Below are 17,227 nucleotides of genomic sequence, written 5' to 3' on the forward strand. Positions count from 1 at the left end.
TTTTTTGACTACTTGTGTTGTGGTCATTGCAAACATGATGCCTTGAATCAAGGTGTCAGTTTTGTACCAGTTAAAAGGGTAAAAACCTATTATATTTTGCCACTGGTAAAAGAGATCTCATAGCACTTGTCGTGTTTGTTGTTGAAACGCTCTGACCTCCGTGCCCTCTACAGGGACCATCGGTGAACAAAGAGCTTCATAGTTCATGGGATTTATAATGCAGTATATGAATATTCTGATGATTCTGAAGAAAAACTTTTTAGTTTCCCTCACTGGCGTTTGAACTAACACAGCTCACCAGAAGGCGCTTTGTGAATCCCCAGTATGACTGGTACGGTGTGGTGACGATGCTGATGGGTGGGTGTGGTTAAACGTGTCATTTCTGAAGTATAAAGACAGCCACGTCTCAGTTTCATTTTGCCTCGGTGGTTCCATTTTTTTCCCTCATCGTCCATCCACCAACTGTGATGTTGACGATGATGGCCTCGTGACTCCAAGGAATAACAATGACTCGACTGCCGGACATCACAACTGTTCTACTAGTGGTGGTGGCGGTGAGTCCTCTGTGTGTTGCTGTACGAGGCTGTGCGTGTCCATGGGTCTCTGCGCGAGTCTGTGGGTCTCTGTGCGAGTCTCTGTGATGAGTCTGTGGGTTTCTGCGAGTCTGTGGTTCTATGTGTGGGTCTGTGGGTCTCTGTGTTAGGAGTCTATGGATATCTGTGGGTCTGTTTGTCTCTAGGATTCTGTGCATGTAGGAGTGTGCGAGTCTCCGTGTGATGAGTCTGAGTAACTGTACCAAGTCAGACTTTGAAGTAAGAATCGTACGTACACTGGGTTGAATTGCTATCATTACATGATATCCAGGTCGCTTCTGAACGAAGAGCTACTGCACAGTAGCTGAGTGGGGACTTACTACCTGGTAAAATTAACATAGTTTAGTTTTGTATATTTTTGTATTAGTGATTTGTTTACCTTTCCGAAACTGTTGCACTCCTGTCGTGTTTGTTGTTGCAACGCTCTGATCTCTACTGGGACCATCTATGAACAAAGAGCTTCATAGCTCATCGGATTTCTCCTGCAGTATCTAAATATTCTGATGATTGTGAATACAAAGTTTTTAGTTCCATAACTGACGTCTAAACTAGCACAGGGTATAGTAGTATAGTGGTGTAGTGTATAATAGTGTAGTGTATAGTAGTGGTGTTTAGTAGGCTAGTGTATAGTATTTGTAGAGCGGTTTAGTGTAGTGGTGTAGTGTATAGTAGTGTATAGGAGTGTATAGTAGTGTAGTGTATAGTAGTGTAGTGTATAGTAGTGGTGTATAGTTGGCTAGTGTATAGTAGTGTAGTGTGTAGTTTATAGAGCACTAGCACTACTACCCGGCTTTGCCCGGGACTTGGATTCTCGTCTTGGATTAACACACGGCCTACGCGGTGGGGGGGGATGCGTGACGTCAGCAGGCACACTGCGTGACGCTGCCGCATGCGGGTGACATCACCACTCACTTGCCGTGCAAAATATATCCATTATTGCGTCCCCCCCTCTAAAAATACAAAATATTTTTTTTTACTTTTTGCATTGTGTAGTCTGGAAGCTGCCCACATGCCAAATTTCAAGTTTGTTGCATGTCGGGAAGTATGCTAAACATTTCGAACAGACACACATTCACAAATTACCCTTTTATATATATAGATCTGAAAGCGCCGCGCGATGATGCAGTCACCGTCTTTGTTCGATGGCCAGCCAAACCGCTGCTGCGAGGATGAGTGGAGTGTTGCGAGGATGAGTGGAGTGTTGCATGATGGTTTTCTGCTCCTTGACGAGATCAGCTGCGAGGTATCATGGTTAATTTGTGGAAAGCACTGTGTGTAAAAAGTGGGTCTTACAATCGTGAGCATACGGTGCACTTTGCGTCTTGTATCATTGCAAGGGTGGATATACCTCGGCAGTATGCAACTTGTTCTGCATAAAAAACACTGTCCTACGACTCAATGTGGCTCTCCTGGATAAATAAGTGAATTGTGGCGAGTAATATTAATTACATTCCTAAAGCTCCAAGCACGTCGAGTTACATTTAAGAGCGTGCTGCGAGAAAGACAAAAGCTGTTATAACACGAATGTGATAACAGCGACCTCTGGTGATCCTGCTGGGGTATAACAGTATTTTCAAAATCGGTTTCTTGAGTCACAGGCAAGGTCGTAGCCATGGAGTCAACATTGGGGGGGAACAAATCTTCCAGGGGGTCTGGGCCCCCCCCCCCCCAGAAAAAAATTATCTAAATTTGAAAACTCATTTCTTCCCTAAAATAAAAAAAAAATTACTAACACATAGGATGGACTTTTTTTTTACAATGTCTCATAGTATTGTATTACATTGCTCTGTTTTTTTCTTTTTCACCTTTTCTTGTTTCATTGTATGTAATGAGATTAGGGATTAATAAAGTACAATCATAACCACAATCATACAAACAGAAATGTATTTTACAGCAATATATTGGGTGGGACATTTTGAGCATATTTGAATGTTGGGGGGGATGTGTCCCCCCCAATATATATTAAAATTACGGCCGTGGTTACAGACTAGGATATCCTTTAGGGATACATGTTTGTGCTTTTAGTGTACATGTTTTCCAGCCACTAAAGTTCCCTAGGGTTTAAGTAATGAAGGAATTCTGAGGGGATACCTACTCTGCTGGCAGCCTTTCTTCATTGCAGCCAGACCCTCCCTCACTTCCTCTGTGCTGATGATGGTCGTCTCGTGAAGAAAACCTTAGTGGACTCGTCATCGGCCTATGGCAGAGTCTGGATTAACGGCTTGATGTTGAAGCTCGCAAGGACCATTCCTTGTCTCGGAACAATACGCCTGTTATGGACAAAGCCAGCTCACCCCAGATCCTCAACAATGGATTTGCCACAAGGTTCAGGACCTCGCGCCAACGCTCTCCAATGTCTACACGAGTGACATGACGCCAACCGGGTCACGCAAATTTTGATATGTGGATGACCTTGGCCTGGCAACACAAGCAGCCACTTTAAAAGACATCAAATGCATTCTGAACCAAGACCTAAACACCATGCGGGAATATTCGTAGAAATGGAAGCTCAAGCCAAATCCCCACAACAGTTACTGCATTTCATGTTGATAAGAGGAGTGCCAAGCACACTCCCACCTATCTTGGAGTGAAGCTGGACCATACACTAACCTTCCACCTGAAGGTAGCCGCCAAGACCCAAACAAGGGTCAACCTGGTCCAGAAACTGGAAGCAGAAGCTGGGGAACATCAGCACCAGTGCTACTGATATTGACTATGGCGCTTCTGTACTCTGTAGCCGAATACGGTGCACCGGTATGGATCAGAAGTATTCGCCACTCGACTTGATGATGTTCAACTGAACAATGTGGTGTAGGCCTCTCCTCGGCTTACAAATGGCTTCCATTCCTGAGCCCTGGTTAGTAAGTCGGGTGTTCGTAAGTCGGATGTTCGTAAGTTGAGGACTGCCTGTATTGCAGGAGCACTCAAGTAGACCCCAACACCCTGGCTGCCTGTGCTGTCACCACATCTCTCCTGTCCATCCACCGCAAAGCTGCAACCCTCCGGGAAGTCCTGTGATTCGAGGAAAACAGTCGCCTCCCATTCATCAGGACCTCATCATCGCTTGAAGTCACACAGCGAGCCGTTTTGGACCTGTGCGCTTAACCTTGAACAATGCGAGTTCAACCCTCGATGAAGCATGGAGAGCTGAACGGAGTTCAAAAGAACTCGCAAACAAACACTGCCTTGTTGTTGTGAAAGACTCATTGCAGACGATTGCTGGTTTTGATTTTCCATAAAGCTCATTGTCCACCCTAAACTACGTCCACTGCTCAAACCATGGCAGATGTGGGTACCTGATGCACAAAGGGAAAATTAATAACTCTCCAGTAGTGTGCGACTGTGATCATCTAGAACAGACACCGTACAACACACGACGCAATGCCCCGATCAAAAAATACCAAGGAGACATCACAGCGATGATACGACTTACTCTGCTGCTTCCAACGCGGTTGTTTGGCTTGACCACCCGAATGTGAATTTGTAGTTGCTGCTCTGCATCTACAACAGATCTACAGAAGTAAAAAATCTTACTCGTGTGCAGAAATAATGCCAGAAAGAGGGGACCACTCACCATGTGGGTGGAGCTAGTTGAGTGGGTGTGGCTATGTAAATATACGCGAGCATTTGTGGGCATCGTTGCACCTCCGATTAGCACGGTTGCCTACGTACTGTGCGAAAGAAGTTAAATATACATACATCTTACTGACCAATGTATTTAGTGTTTTGGTGCGACTGTACCACGTAATAATTTACATTTATCTGCAAGTCACCTTCCACTAATGTATCAAGGCGCTGCATAAGATTGAGGTTAAGAAAAGGCCAAGACGGAGAGCTACATATAAATAAACTTAAGAAGATGTGGTTTTAAGACGCGACTTAAAAGGATCCACACTATCGGTTGAACAAATTTCCAACTTTAGGGAATTCCACAAACCGAGGTGCAGACGCATCGAGTGGCCCACTCACTCCAGGAATGCAGCCGGGATTGAGGTACGGCAAAGAAGGGCCGGAGTCTGCAGATCTTAACGACCCTGAGGGGGTGTACGGATGGATTAGCTCTTAAACGCTTAATCCATAGCTAGCTGGAGCCTAGGTTAGAACCAAGGATCTCGACGGTGCCCACTCGGCATCTCTGAACTCTCGAGTCACCTGGCCACCTCCGCGAGATACGGAAACCAACGTCAGTTGGTTTCCGTATAAGCGGCTGCTTATTTGTGTTGTGGAGGAAAATCTACTGCTGTGTTGTTTTTTGAGTGACAAAGACGAATTTCATCCGTAATTAAGTAATTCTGCCCTCATGGTGTGTGTGTGTACGCAGTTGTGTTCAGGCACGAAGGCTGATTGTCCCCAGGGACAATACAGAGCGAGTTCCGGTCTGTGCTGTCTACTCTGTGATGCCGGTGAGTTTCGTATTCTATTGGGGCCTCGCGGTGGCTAGATGTTAACTATCTCGCCTGGTATACAGAAGGGTGTGAGTTTGAACGCGACCCTCACACCTGCTGTATATTTGCAGTTGGCGTGTCTCTCTCCCTGTGGTCGCATGGATTTTTCGCCGGGTCCTTCGGTTTTTCCCCTCCACATTTAGAATCGACGTCACGTGTTTCCAGTATTTGGTTTCTTTATACATTCTACATGATAGGCCACTTCGTTGGGCCATCATGTGGCCAGGTCATCGATTATCTGGCAGCTTCGGGGGGGGGGGGGGGGAGCCGGATTTTCAAAAACGCCACATGACACCATTCTTTAAAATAGATTAGTTTTGCACATTCTTGCATAACATTGCTTTCAGGTGTTTTGCATGTTTTCTTTGTGTTTTAAACTTTTTGACTATATGAAATTGCATAAACATTCTACTGTAAAAAGTAACTGTATTTCCTGTACCATACTTACAATGAGGACTGCATGGGGTGATGTACGTAGTACTACGCTCTTATTTCAACAACTTGTGTTTGACGATTGACGGACTGATGCGAATGCCGAATTACACACTTTTTTCCAGATCACAGTATGTTGTTTTTTACTTACTGGAGTTATTAGTCACGAAAAATCTATATACGTGCTGTTTTTGGAGTGGTTTTGCCAGACCGGCCCAGGACCACCGGATGTTGGAAGCTGGATAGTCATGTGCTGGATAATCAATGATCAACTGTGAATAGCTCAGTGGGCCTTACATCGTAAAATTTTAAAAAGTTTAGGAGTTTAGTTTATCCAACTTTTAAGAATCTCCATGCACTCACCCCCTTCTACCATTACCCTTGAATCTCACCTCATGCTACTCACCCCCCCCCCCAATCTCCTAGGAACCTTCAAGATTGAAGACTGCTCAACAGATGGTGGGTACGCCCACTGCCTGTCCTGCTTCGATGGCAAGTACACAGATAGGGACAACCAAGAAACCTGGTGCTTAACCTGCACAGTCTGCGGCCAACGTGAGTTCCAGTACCGAGAAGTGAAAGTAATTTTTCCCCACTAAATTATGAAATTCTGACTGCAGAGTATCTGACGTAACTCGACTACCTCCTTCACACTTGTGTCTCCGAACTAATGCCCGTTTTTGTTCCTGGCAGATGAGGTCATCCAGCAAGATTGCAAAGCGACCCAAAATAGGAAGTGCGTCTGCGATGTTGGATTTTACCGACCGGAAAACGGCGACCCCTGCCAGGAGGAATCACGTGAGAGCCATTTACCAATTTCAATTGATTGTTTTTTTATTCGCAACATATACTGATGTGTTCACAGTCCTGTACGTGGATATGTGTACAGTGTTGTAGGCTACATTTTTAAAAATTATATCCATTTACTGTCCAAGTTATATTTAACAGTATCATGCCTTAGTGCTACTAAAAATGATTGCATTATCTGTATTTTTCATAGACGTTGGTGTCATCATTGCTGCTATTACGGCTGGCGTTCTAGGTTCGGCATTTTTTGGTGGAGTTGTTTATCTCGCTTATTGGTGGAGACGCCGACGACGTAACGGTAAGAGGTTAAACTTGTAAAGCTGTTTTTACTGTCCGATGTTGTCATAGCTGGATTTGTGGAGGAAGGATATTTTACATTTAAATGTTAAACATTATAGGCACAAGTGTAGAGTTGACAAAATATACGCTAAATTTTCAGTTGTGGCCATCCTAGGATGTTTGAATTTATTTTGCACCGCACGTAGTCAACCGTGCAAATCGGAGGTGCGGGGAGAAGGACAGCAAACTACAAACACAGAAAGCAGTTCTAAAGAAATACATTTTCCATTTAGACGTTATAACATTATTAGAATGTACATCAATAGTTACTGGCTATATAGAACTTAACTGGATTGTTGCTGTTCTGTTTGGTTTATTGTCCTTCCCCCACACCTCTGATAACCAACGATTGGCAATGCACGGTGCTAAAGAAGTTCACCATACATACAGAGCTACCTTGCAAAAGACATGCCTTGTCACAATGGGCCCTGACATGGCTTAAATAAAATGCGCGTGTATGTGAAGAAATCTTGATGAATATTACAGCCCTCTCCACTAAATCTACTCTCTTTCTCTCTCCAGATGCAGCAAGCAGAAAGAAAGCACTGGAAGAAGTAAAGTCTCTCTGTCTGAACGGTGTCCATAAGAACGGAACAGTGCAACAACCACAACCAAGAGATAAATTAGAAACATTTAATGAGCAGGGAGAAGACCAAGAACAATGCCAACTAAAAGAGAAAACTATCGACGATGACCCGGCATAGGATCTGCATTTAGATCACGCTTGACTTGTCAATATGATCAAATGTAAAGAATTGGTTTATAGAAGAAACTACCAGAGAAACATTCCACAAATAAATAAATAAACCAACTTAATGAGGGAAGATTAGGGTATCAGGGAGGGTGGAAATGGGATAAAGGGCAGGGGGGGGATAAAGAAAAAACCCCAAAACATTTTGTGCATTTATACCATCCCCATACCTTACCAAGAACCGCTCTCCCTTTTATCCACTCCCCTCCGGTCACTGTTTGCCAGCTATCCGATCCGACCGGCTTATCTTAAGTTCACCACGAAGGTGTGACCATCACCTCGCCCTCAAATTCCTTCTCCTTTCCCTTCAACGTGCCGCTCAGATGTTTCATGCTCAACATGTGCAGGACGTGTGTTACGCCACTGTTTCCATGAATGGGGGCTCGTGGTCTTTCCAGTTGGCCAGCATGGTCTTCCTAGCTATATTACGTTAAAGGTCTGAAGTCGGGCAATTCGATCATCACGATTCATGGGAACGATTATATCTTAGTGAGAACGGTTAAAATGCACTTATGACTAAAGTACTTATGCAATTGTAATGTTCTTGGAGGGAGACGGAGTCTTCGTAGAGGCAACGCTTTATTTTAGCAAACAGTTTACACTAATCCCTAACACAAAGGGGTAATGGCCCCTTCCACCCACAACCTGGGGAGGTACAGCCTCCGGGCTATCGTACCTACGACTCTCCCTACTCTATCCCTCCGGCTAGCTAAACCTAGGGGAGGCTGACCCACCGCTGGCCCGGTGGGTCCCTGACCACTGGCCCGTCCGGACCTGGCCCTCACAAGGGCATCAGGCCGAGGGAACCTCGGGGTCCTGACCCCACGACCACTGGCACAGCACTGAGCCCCGGACCTTAGAAGGACGTCGGCGGCTTGGGGTCCAGGGTCTTCTTCTTTTTCAGGCGGCTTCTGGCTTCGGCTTGAGACGACTGACTCGCGCTCTCAGGGACCCGCCTTATATACTCTCTCTCCCTGAGGGGCGGGGCTCTGGGGGATCGTAGCTCCTGCCAGCCCCCTCCCCTCAGAGGGGTTCCAACCGCCGTTGGCCCGACCGGTCTGGACCAGTTTTCACCCCTCCCCCTGGTTGTGGCGCGTGTGTGTCAATCATGACCACCACACAATTATAATATATTTTTATTCACTATATTTTGATCTGTATTATTCGCGCCATTACCAATTACCCCATCAAAGCCCTTGTATATAAATCGGTGGTATATATCATGTGCAGACTCGTTGTGTAGTGTATAGTGGTGCATTGTATAGGCGACGAGTCTGCACTTATGATGCGCAAACTCGTCGCGTGATGGCGCTGCTTTGCTCTTCTGCCGAATGCGTATGTACAGTACTCTACATTATAGCCCATCTGTCTGCAGCTGCACCGAGAGCGAACACAGCAGCAGCGTCTGTCTTTTCGCTACGCTCTTCACTTCTTTGTAAATATTTATTTATTTCGCCTTTCGCTATGACGTCTGGAGCAGAGGAAATGAGATGTCCATGCAGTAGCGAGCGGTCGTAGGTGTAGGGGGGTCGCCCGTAGCGAGAGGTATAACCTGATTGTGATGGACAACATTCACACAGATGTGATGCTCAATGTTGCACACTTAAAATGTCACGTTTTATAGTGGTGGTATTTTTTCTGCAACGTATTTTTGATTACATCGTCATATTTACAATTAATTGGCACGTTGTTTATTTGACAAACACCTTACTAATTGGCTGTAGTGGTGGCGGGTTTAACGACGCATTTATATTTATGTTATCTAACCCAACAAAAAAAAAACCTCATGGATAATATTGGTCGGGAAAGCCCGGCTTCTACTACGCGTTTAAATATATATAACTCTTAAGATCACGGATGTATCTACGTTATGTATAGCAGCAGCGAAATAATCGGATTGGTCCATAGACACACACCTTCTCTCTCCTCACAACCCACATTGAGTGATAGAGCATTTTGAGCTGTGTGTGTGTAGAGTTGTGATCTTATGAAAACCAGTTTAGAGCATTTGGCTGCCGCTATAAATGTCCACGTGATAAGCCACTGCGTTGACCTGCTATCATTTGTGCTGGGTGAGTCGCTTCTGAAAAATAGCTACGTATAGCTCAGTGGGGCCTTACCTGTCAAGTTAAAAAGTTTAGTTTTAGCTAACCCATACCTTGTGTAGCACTTCCGCAGTATATCTCACGATTTCCTCAATGTCGGATTTCTGATCACTGTTAATTTTATGCCGTGTTTTAAAGTATTTTATGCTTCTATGAATAAAGCTTGCTTGAATAGTTATTCAACTACAGTTCACTCACATGGGATGCTCATATTAGCACGGTTGACTACAAACGGTGTTGCGAAGGATGATGGTGGTGATGTTGAGGAGGTGCCTGCATGAAGAAGTGGGGGATGTTGACGGTGGTTTTGGTGATGATGTGGCCGTCTGGAATGTTACTTCACACAACTACGTATGGTGCCAAGCAAGTAAAACAAAGCAGACGCACATTAGTGGGTTAGTGCTGAGTGGGGGAGTGGCTAACCATCAGGACAAAGACGGTGGTCACTGCATCGCGCGGCGCTTTCAGATGCGCTTCTGCGGACATCTGGAACGCTCCAATATTAGGAAGCCACTTGAGCTATGCACTTTTACATCATCATCTAAGATTGACAAACTAATTTCTTTAGAACTGCTTATTGTTGTTGTGTTTAGTTTGTGGTCCATCACCCACACCTCCGATTAGCACGGTTGGCTACGTACGGTACCAAAGATGTTCAACATACATACATACATGTGTAATAAAGCTCTTGGAGATGACTTCTGGAATCAGTCTTTTATTCACTTAGGTTACAGTTACGTCACGCTGCTGATAGGCAACGTGAAGTGGACAGATAGACCGAGATAGACCGAGAGAGACGCATTGCCACGTGGCAACTCGGAACCCCGCTCCCGCGTGGCCCCTTTCTCCGTTCGTTCCCGTTCTGACCACGTGTCGTTCCTCTCTACCCCTATTTAATACCCGGGTAACGTGGTACGCTTCAGCCAATCCTCGTTAGCCTGCATCGAATCTTCCAGGCTCCCTGTCAGCTCCCGGGACCACGCCTCTGACTCATCTCCCCATTGGCTGAGGCCAAAGCCAGCAGAACCAATCCTTATAGCTGTCACCTTTCCATCACGTCAGGGCCATGCCCCCAGGCGTCCCCCCATTGGCTGTAAACCAGGACCGGCAGAGCCAATCACCATGACGAGTTGTGATACGTCAGTGAGCCGGATATAGCCTCATATTACACATGGGTTGGCGAGTGGGTGGTTGGGTGAGTGGATGGGTGAGTGGGTGAGTGGATGGGTGAGTGGGTGAGTGGATGGGTGAGTGGGTAAGTGAATGGGTGAGTGGATGAGTGGTAACCATCAGGACAAAGACAGTCATTGAATCATCACGTGGCGCTTTCTGATGCGCTGCTTCTGCGGCCGTCTGGAACGCTCTTCCTCCTGTATTGGGAAGCCACTGGAGCTATGCTGCACTTTTACATCATCATCTAGTTGAAAACTAATTTCTTTATGATTAGTTACATATGGTGTAAAAGAAGTACCAAATACGTACATACTATACTAAATGAGTGTTTGGTGCAGTGGTGTGAATAAGCAATCCCCACTGGGGAGACAAAGGCCGCCGTGCGTGGTGCTGGCCACCCACCCCCTCGTGTGCCGGTCCGACCTTCATTGGGCGTTGCTACTCACTAACAGCATGTGCCCCTACTATATAAGGCTACACAGGGGATCTTTGTCTTTGTGCAAGTCTATGGCGTATCTACACTGCCCTCTGCTGCCTACGATCGGGATAAACAGGTTTGAAATTAAATACAACAAACACTTTTTTTCTTTTAGCAAGTAAGGCTAAAATACAACTTAAACACTGAACTAAACAGACTCTTTATCAGAAGCGACCTGGCCATCACAAATGATAGCTCAACCAAGTGGCTTATCGCGTGGAAATGTATAGCAGTAGCCAAAACGCATAAGACTCAGAGACCCATAGAGAGCACTGAGATCCTAAGACTCACGTAGCACCATAGAGACCCATAATAATCTAAACGTTTGATGTTAATTCTAAATGTGCAGGCGAGAGAAATAACATCTGGCAGGGTCCGGGGTGGAACCCACGACCTCCTGCATACCAGGCGAGGTAGTTAACATCTCCTATCCACCATGGTGCCCCATTGACTAAGCTCCAATCACGTTCATCATCATCCGCCATGGTCAATCCAATGCTGGATGCAGTGCACCGAATGCTCACCATACGGTGCTGAAACATTCAAATCGTGACTTTAAAACGCTAAGCTGCTCGTTGCGTATATTATGGGTTTTTGTTAAATACGAGTGTAAAAAGCTATTGTAATATTCTTGGTTCTTTTGGTAAAGTCACGGAGAAGGGAAATAATAAAAATAAAACAATACAATTCTCTCTGTCTCTCTCTATGCCTTATAAAAAAACGCCACTTAAAATGTATTATTTTATTATTTCCCTTCTACGTGAATTTACTGAAAGAACCAAGAATATGAATCCCTGCAGTCACTAAAGCTTTAAATCGAAGAGCTATTGTAATGTATACTCTTTGGTTAAAAAATATAGGCAATATTTTACTGTATTTTCTCCTGCCTCGGCAGCTCTCGCTAGACTGTTTCACCTGAGGATGATGGCTTGTGTTGCGATCGAAACGTCGTGATCTATTATTTATTCTACCTACGTGACTTTACCGAAAGAAGCAAAGTGTATGGATTCCTGCAGTCACGAAAGCTTAAAATCACTACTGTAATGTACTTACATTGAGTGAAGTGTAAACTTTCTTCAGCACGATAACAATAATGTACAACTTGCATTAACTAAGCGATTAGACGCAATATCTAGACATTACGTTTAACTATTTAAATTGACACGATATTTAGACATTATAACGTTTAACTATTTAAATTAAACACCATATTTAGACATTATGTTTAACTATTTAAATTGACACGATATTTAGACATTATAACGTTTAACTATTTAAATTAAACACGATATTTAGACATAATGTTAAACTATTTTAATTGACACGATATTTAGACATTATAACGTTAAACTATTTAAATTAAACACCATATTTAGACATGTTTAACTATTTAAATTGACACGATATTTAGACATTATAACGTTTAACTATTTAAATTAAACACGATATTTAGACTTTATAATATTTAACCATTTAAATTGACACGATATTTAGACATTATAACGTTTAACTATTAAAAAAAACACGATAATTAGACATTATAACGTTTAACTATTTAAATTAAACACGATATTTAGACATTATAATGTTAAACTATTTAAATTGACACGATATTTAGACATCATAACGTTTAACTATTTAAATTAAACACGATATTTAGACATAATGTTAAACTATTTCAATTGACACGATATTTAGACTTTATAACCTTTAACTATTTTAATTGACACGATATTTAGACATTATAACGTTAAACTATTTAAATTAAACACCATATTTAGACATTATGTTTAACTATTTAAATTGACACGATATTTAGACATTATAACGTTTAACTATTTAAATTAAACACAAAATGTAGACTTTATAATATTTAACCATTTAAATTGACACGATATTTAGACATTATAACGTTTAACTATTAAAAAAAAACACGATAATTAGACATTATAACGTTTAACTATTTAAATTAAACACGATATTTAGACATTATAATGTTAAACTATTTAAATTGACACGATATTTAGACATTATAACGTTTAACTATTTAAATTGGCACGATAATTAGACATTAAAACGTTTAACTATTTAAATTGACACGATATCTAGACATTATTACGTTTAACTATTTAAATTGACACGCTATTTAGACATTATAATGTTAAACTATTTAAATTAAACACGACATTTAGACATTATAACGTGTAACTATTTACATTAAACACGATGTTTATACATTAAAACGTTTAACTATTTAAAGTGACACGATATCTACACATTATAACGTATAATTATTTAAATTGACTCGATATTTAGACATTCTAATGTTTAACTATTTAAATTGACACGATATCTAGACATTATGTTTAACTATTTAAATTAAACACGATATCTAGACATTATAATTTAAAATCATTATAATTTTACCTCACGAAATCTTCGCCGTTTAAGTGTTTCAAAGCCTGTAAAATAAAAACCAACACAAGACATCGACGACGCTCACGAAACTAAAACATTTAATAAGAAAAACTAAATAATTTAAGCTAAAAACACAAATTTATAAAACGCAACACTTTAACATTATCACCGTTACAGTCGTCAATGTCACCTCACAAACTTAACTCCCTTTGCCCTGTAATCAGACAAAGCCGCCTCTATAACTAAACACAACTTGTTCGCTTTAATCGCCGACGTTAACTCTTAACGAATTTAACAATTTTAACTTTTATAATCCTTAACTCGCTAAAGCAACGTGAACAACCTCGCTGCAGGAATCGATTCGTTTCAACTTCCCCCCAAATCGATTCCACACGCAAGCCGCATTGAAGCGATGAAATCGAATCACGAATCGATTCCACGCGAAAACCCAATTGAAACGATAGAATCGATTCGCTCAGATTAAATCGACCGCCATCGATTCCTGAGCGTGAGGTGCGGGGGGTTGTTTTTCCCGCCAAAACTACGACAGGTGCCACGTGACTTGCCCCGTTATAAACCTTAAAGTTGTAATTATCTGATCGTTTTGTGCATTTATAATTACAAGTCACCTCATAGTTTGTAATTAAATGGGTTAAGATGCACATTTCAATGCATTTTTTGTTGATATCTGAGATTTCATTTTTTTTACAGTACATCAATTATACACTGATTATCGTATTATTGAGTGCGTTTATAAGTGCAACTTACCTCTATTTGTATTTAAACGGCTTAAATTGTACATTTCGAAGGGCGTTTTGTTCATATGTACGATTTATTAAACATACTCTTCACATATATACTGCCTATTAAATTATACCGCAATTACCACGTCATCTTGTGCACTTATATTTACAAGTTACCTTGTTATTAAACGGATTAACCCATTTTATGAGGTAACTCGAGATTATAAATTCACAAAACGATGAGATAATTACAACTTTGTGGTTTATCGAGGGGTATGAGGCAAGTGACACCTGTTGTAGTTTTGGCGGGAAAAATAAGCAATTATTTTATGTACAGTAGAGGAATATTTAGTCTTTTAATCAAAACAAAGAGCTCTACGCAATGTACCACTTGGTAACATTTAATTGCAAACTATGAGGTAAGTTGTAATTATAAATGCACGAAACGATCAGGCAATGACAGAAACAAATGTTAAATGCTGTACACGATTACATTTTAAAACATCTCATGAACAAAAAGCACATCGCAATGTGCACCTTAAAGTTTTCTTGAAGTGTGAATTGTTTTAAAAGTTAGATTCACAAAGAGTTTAATGATTAATAAACATTAAGCAGCACGTTCAACATGTGAGCGTTAAGGTAGTGAAAGTACAGTACAACATTGCCTTAGTTTATCGTTGTGTATATACAAGACGTGAATTTATTAGTTTAAATCGCACATTATATACAAAACACCCCTCGCAATACACAATTAACATTTATAATTAACAATTTAGACAAGTTGTAATTATAAGTGTACAAAACGAGCAGACAATGACAATACATAATTTTATAACCTAAAAATATCTCACAAACAAAACTCGCATCACAATGTGCATCTTAAGCCATTTAATGACGAATTATGAGGTAACTTGTAACTATAAACGCACAAAACGATCAGATAATTGTAACTTTAGGGGGTTTAAAGAGGGCACCTGTTGCAGTTTTGGCGGGAAAAATAAAAAAAATCTCCGCTCAGAAATCGATTCCACGTCGCTTAAATCAACGCCATTCGAATCCATTGCATCAATGGGGATCTGCGTGGAATCGATTGGTTATTCGATTCCATTGCTTCAAAGGGGCTGGCACGTGGAATCGATTCATCATTCGATTCCATAGCTTCAAAGGGGATTGCTTGTGGAATCGATTGGTGCAGACTTAGACGAATCGATTCTGTCGTGAGTTGTTGAGGGGAGCTTACGGGAGTTAAGGATTATAAAAGTTAAAATTGTTAAATTCGTGACGAGTTAACTTCGGCGATTAAAGCGAACAAGTTGTCGTGTTTGGTTATAGAAGCGGCTTCGTCTGCTTACAGGGCAAAGGGATTTAAGTTTGCGACGTGAAGTTTGCGAGGTGACATTGACGACTGTAACGGTGTGAGGTAATCTGTGATAATGATAAAGTGTTGCGTTTTATAAATTGTTTAGTTTTTAGCTTAAATCATTTAGGGTTGTGAGCGTCGTCAAGGTCGTATTTTTATTTTACAGGTTTTGAAGAACGTTTAAGCGGCCAAGATTTCGTGAGGTAAAAATTTTCTTGATTTTAAATTATAATGTCTAAATATGGCGTTTAATTTAAATAGTTACAGATTATAATGTCTAGATGTGTCTAATTTAAATAGTTATACATGTTTAGATGTCGTGTCTAATTTAAATAGTTACACATTGTGTAGATATCGTGTCTAATTTAAATAGTTACACATTGTGTAGATATCGTGTCTAATTAAAATAGTTAAACATAATGTCTAGATGTGTCTAATTTAAATAGTTATACATTGTGTAGATATCGTGTCTAATTTAATTAGTTATACATTATAATGTCTAGATGTCTAATTTAAATAGTTACACATTGTGTAGATATCGTGTCTAATTTAAATAGTTACAGATTATAATGTCTAGATGTGTCTTAATTTAAATAGTTATACATTATAATGTCTAGATGTGTCTAATTTAAATAGTTACACATTATGTCTAAATATCGCGTCTAATCGCTTAGTTAGTGCAAGTTGTACATTATTGTTATCGTGCTAAAGAAAGTTTACACTTCACTCTGTGTAAATACATTACAATAGCTTATCAGACTCCTATTTTTTAATAAGATAATAGACTTAACTAGCAGCTTTAGCGTTTCAAAGTCACGATTTCAATGTTACAGCACCGTATGGTGAGCAATCAGTGCACTGCATCCAGCAGTGGATTGACCATGGCTGATGATGATGATGGTGACTGTGTGGAGGTTAATCAGTGGGTTAGATCCCAGACCCTGTGAGATGTTAACTACCTCGCCTGGTATGCAGGAGGTCGTGGGTTAGATCCCAGACCCTGTGAGATGTTAACTACCTCGCCTGGTATGCAGGAGGTCGTGGGTTAGATCCCGGATCCTGTGAGATGTTAACTACCTCGCCTGGTATGCAGGAGGTCGTGGGTTAGATCCCGGATCCTGTGAGATGTTAACTACCTCGCCTGGTGTGCAGGAGGTCGTGGGTTAGACCCCGGATTCTGTGAGATGTTAACTACCTCGCCTGGTGTGCAGGAGGTCGTGGGTTAGACCACGGATCCTGTGAGATGTTAACTACCTCGCCTCGTATGCAGGAGGTCGTGGGTTAGATCCCAGACCCTGTGAGATGTTAACTACCCCGCCTGGTATGCAGGAGGTCGTGGGTTAGACCACGGATCCTGTGAGATGTTAACTACCTCGCCTGGTGTGCAGGAGGTTGTGAGTTAGACCCCGGATTCTGTGGGATGTTAACTACCTCGCCTGGTATGCAGGAGGTCGTGGGTTAGACCACGGATTCTGTGAGATGTCAACTACCTCGCCATGTATGCAGGAGGTCGTGGGTTAGACCCCGGATTCTGTGAGATGTTAACTACCTCACATGGTATGCAGGAGGTCGTGGGTTCGATC

General features: G+C 41.8%; 1 long non-coding RNA gene across 1 annotated transcript; it reads left to right on the forward strand.

The window, feature by feature from the left end:
* The first annotated feature begins 429 nt into the window (after positions 1–429).
* On the forward strand, positions 430–10,148 carry LOC144953824 (uncharacterized). The gene is made up of 6 exons (XR_013640910.1): positions 430–554; positions 4,915–4,996; positions 5,897–6,025; positions 6,164–6,268; positions 6,471–6,575; positions 7,139–10,148. It is a non-coding gene; the product is annotated as an uncharacterized LOC144953824 (long non-coding RNA).
* The last annotated feature ends 7,079 nt before the right edge of the window (positions 10,149–17,227 follow it).

Source organism: Lampetra fluviatilis (genome assembly GCF_964198595.1).
Source record: "Lampetra fluviatilis chromosome 45 unlocalized genomic scaffold, kcLamFluv1.1 SUPER_45_unloc_2, whole genome shotgun sequence".
NCBI classification, from domain to species: domain Eukaryota; kingdom Metazoa; phylum Chordata; class Hyperoartia; order Petromyzontiformes; family Petromyzontidae; genus Lampetra; species Lampetra fluviatilis.